This window comes from Gymnodraco acuticeps, unplaced genomic scaffold (genome assembly GCF_902827175.1).
Source record: "Gymnodraco acuticeps unplaced genomic scaffold, fGymAcu1.1, whole genome shotgun sequence".
Taxonomy (NCBI): domain Eukaryota; kingdom Metazoa; phylum Chordata; class Actinopteri; order Perciformes; family Bathydraconidae; genus Gymnodraco; species Gymnodraco acuticeps.
This window is the reverse complement of record NW_022992261.1, coordinates 56,674-60,970: the sequence shown is the minus strand read 5'-3', so window position 1 is coordinate 60,970 and position 4,297 is coordinate 56,674. Positions and strand designations below refer to the sequence as shown.

The 4,297-nt window shown below is 37.6% G+C and overlaps 1 long non-coding RNA gene across 1 annotated transcript; it reads right to left on the bottom strand.

The window, feature by feature from the left end:
* Positions 1-1,491: 1,491 nt before the first annotated feature.
* Positions 1,492-2,965, bottom strand: LOC117540338. The gene is made up of 3 exons (XR_004568157.1): positions 2,917-2,965; positions 2,425-2,487; positions 1,492-1,969 (listed from the first exon to the last, which is right to left on the bottom strand). It is a non-coding gene; the product is annotated as an uncharacterized LOC117540338 (long non-coding RNA).
* Positions 2,966-4,297: the final 1,332 nt, after the last annotated feature.

Genomic DNA, 4,297 nt, shown 5'->3' with positions numbered 1-4,297 from the left:
GCATATGGACTGAAAAGGCTGATATTCCAAACAATAAAGCTTAGAATCAACAAGAAATATGCTTTTGACAAGTCCAAATTCGGGTGTATTACCATTTAGTACATTGGCAAGGATCAAGGACTTCTCAGTAATGTATTTATTACCATTTATCACAAGCCATTTCACTGATACAGCATGGTTAATTTCACTGAAACCTAGGAAGTCCCTCAATTTCCCATGTAAATATTGTAGATCTCTAACCTCAGATACAGGACCCATCTCCTTTTCATTTGAAAAAATTGGGTGCTTGGAAGGGTCAACATTTTGGCAGCTTTCATATATTTGGTTCTGATTAATCAAAGACTTGCATACATTTTTAAAATTGAGCTTGGGAGGCCCATTGCTTAAATAAACAATGCTTAGACTCGAACCGCATACACATATGTCTGACCATGGGACCCAATGATTCTATCTGTGATGGCAAATGTATCATGTAATGCTGCTTAGGTGTAAACATTGTGGTCTGGAAAAAGCTCCTTCCAATGCTTCAAATGACTTCATTCAATCAGTAACTTTAACCTTGACACAGTTGCAATGGTAAGAACAGGTGCAAACACTAGTTGAACAATCTCTATTAAGTCCATTATCAACTGCACATATGCATTGACTTTCAAATGTTCCAAAACAAATGGCAATATCCTCAACAGGACAAGCATTTGCCCTGATGACTGCCTTAGTTTACCATCAGTTGACATCAGTGTACTCGGAGAAATTGGGGAAGGTCGATCTCTAACATCTAGAGGCGAATAAGGGAAACCAAGAATAGCTGAATTCACAGAGTCCAGATTGAACTCTCCTGACTGACAAGATGATTCAAAACACATTTAATTTCCAGAGGAGCTATAACCCTCAAGAATGACATGCATAATGTCTTGCGGGGTTTGCCGAATAATATCAAAGGATGGGAAGTCAACTAACTTGCTCCTTCGATTGATCCCATATGTTGTTCTAAGGCTGTTGCGAAGCAAGTCTGTGGTAGCCTTTTCTATTTCATCACACTGTCTGACATGATTCTCCAATGTTCTTTTAATATATGCATCCTCGTTGAATTGTGACTGCATGTCCTCAAAAGAACACTCACAGTGTCTGCACTTACTGTAAGCAAAAGCCCACTCCTTCTTTGAACCCTGCGAGTTCATGCTGTGCCAGGGTGTCACCACAGAGAGAAACCATAGCACCATGTATTGTTTTCTCCCCGTTAATAGTTTGAATTTAACACCACTGTACATGCATCCATGTCTTCCTTTATTCTATTCAATATTACATCTACACCAGATTGACGGAGGTCTGCTGATTTAGCCATCGCAAGTAGCCTAATAGCAGCCAGCTTAGACCTGTATTTTGGATTTATATTTCCTAGGGTGTAGTACACCATTAACAACTTGTTCTTTGATGAAAAGGATCCTAGTGGATTACAGATCTCTATTTCGTCTGTATACAGAATAATCTGCTGTGCATTTGGTTTCTCTGAAAATAAGGGATGAGATTTTAAAAGAGAACCATCAACAAGGTCATGAAGAAAACCTTCACTGCACCTCTGGGGTACCTCTTCAATCATAGTCAAAATCCTCGGATGTAATAGGAACTGCTCTACACTTTTGACTAATGGTACATAATAAAATAATTTGTCTTTGATGACAAAATCTGTTGATCCTCCACGTTTCTTCCTGCATATGGTTCGAGCAATTGGAATTTCCTCTGCATCCACACAACAAAACTGCTTCCTAATAACACTGTTCTGGCGAAATGTTGTTGAAACGTTAGCAAAGGGGTCAATGAAACTGTCAAATATATCCATTGCATCTTTTCCAAGTTGATTGGTTGTACTTCCTGAATTCTTCTTTAGAACTTCCTTCATCTGCGTCCTGAGGTTGTCCAATAGTGATGATTGATACTGCTGTACCCCAGCAACAATGTCATTCATGCCTTTCTGAAAATGAGAGATTGAAAGTGATGTGATCAATCTTTGATGTTGGTAAACATTATCATGATCACTGTAGCTTTATGTGATATACAGTTTTGCTTATGACATAGACACAACAGTAAAGTGGATAACAAAGCACTAAAACTGAACTCGGCCATCAGTGAACCACTATTAACTGCTAACTGTGTACAGTAGGTAGCCAAATACTGTGCTCTGTTCTCAAAGAACAACTAGGTCTAACTTAATATATGGCTACACTGTGTCTGGTTATAAATTGTAATAAAATATGGGAAATCCCTTACTGGGTTAGTCAGAGTGAATGGCTTGAATTTCTGGATAATAAATGCTCATTTGCATTTCTTTGTCGCACACAAAATATTTCCTGTTAATATGTTCTGAGAAGCAGATCACACATGGCATAATGCTTTTAGTCCAAAAAGGTTACATAGGAAGCATTTTACCTGTGACAGACGATGCTTGGATCGGGCATTGATAACAAAGGCAGTGGCATGTGTTGTCAGATCCTACAATACAAAATGTAGTAACTTGACATTTGCAGGTATAACATTACTCAATGTGACAGAAATATATAATCTTTAAATGTATGCACATCTGATGATAAAAAACTGGTGACATGTGGTGAGCAAAGATAGATCATTTAATATTTTGTAACTCTGACCAAAACATATCAAACATTAGTACTCCAACAAGACAATAAGCCATTCTAACTCTTTATGTGTTCATTTAGTTTTGCTAGTACAGCACATAGAAATACATCTTCACATATACCTCTAGGTTTTATGAATCATTTGGTGAATTTAAATGAAATATTTCAACATAATATTGATATATAAATGATATGCTAGGCCAATATTAGCCACTACTATATCGGCCTGACCTTTATTTAGCAGCCCTTAATTTTCAGTAGATAGTCAACAACAAAGAAAACATACTTGGTGCACTGTGACAGCTCCATCTTGGTCGATGCCCATTTGCTCTTCACTGAGTCAGGTGTGTGAAGGTTCTGATCCTCGCTGCTGGAGTCGGCTGGAAAGCTGATCGGGTTGAATGTTGTCCTGTGTACAACATATCAAAGAAACAAGATTGTTTGAAATTGTAAAAAATTAGCTTCACTAAAAGAGCAATTTAAATATGTAATTCCTTTCTATCTAAGATTATTTTCACATTAAACAAACTTTGGGGGTAAGAGTTATTTCAGCAAACAATTATTAACTGTAAGCCGTAGCACTTTATCCATTGTCTGGGTAACACTCTTTATTACATTTTTTCAGTCCAGAAAACAAACCATGAAACTTTTTTTCTAATCAATCTGAAAAATCTATTTATTTTTGTTTAAGTTTAATAGTGGGTAAAGAATTTGAGATGTATTTCTGATTTGCTAAAACTGGTGAATTCAACAAATCATGTGCAGATCCTGACAGTGATGCATGCACCTTGCAGAATATTGCAGAGTGAAAAAAGTGGAAAACCATAATTTTTGTGATTTACTGTTTTAGTAACTGTGGCCGAACACCAACGTAATGCATATTTTTAAAACGGTTTTTTCATCCCCACAAAAACACTACATAGCTAACTGCTGAATTAAAAATATATGGTTGACAGAATGCCGCCTGCTTGTAGCCTAGCAGATTCATTAGTTAATGCTAATGGGTTTATAATAACTAAATGTGGCTAACGCTATCTGTAGCATCACACAATGTACGAAACTAACCCTGTATCCGAGTGGCCACGTGGCCCAAACACTGTAGCTAACAATCTTAGCTGAATTAGCAGACGTTACTTACTTTTTGCTGCGGTCCTTGGGTTTCCTCCTGTCGGTTTCATCTCCACGTGTGGCGTCGCCAGGTCTGGTGTCTTCAAGAAGATGTTGAAAGTTGTCTTCTCTTTACATGATGGTAGAATGAGTTGTACACTCTATATTCCTCAGTGCATCCATCAATGCCACAGAGCAACCTGAAGTCAGAGCTGCGACTGTGCAGTCGATTAATATGGCTCAATAATAATTTCAGTGAAAAAGTTATAAAAACGCAGCAGATAACGCACCGCCAAAGCATCGTGATATCTTCCAAAAGTTAACTATATTAAAACGTTTCTGCAGCAGGCCATGTACACGTTGGGGAAAATAACTAATGAAGTGGGTTTATCACATTCTCTAGCTGTATGGGGGAGGCCGGTGAGGTCGTCTTCCTATATATATATATACACGTCATAATAATGCCTGGGAATAACTTGTGGAATGATGTGCATCTAGAAACAGATGTTTGAAATGTTACCTATGACCGCATCAGTTATTAATATTCCTAATATTTGCAA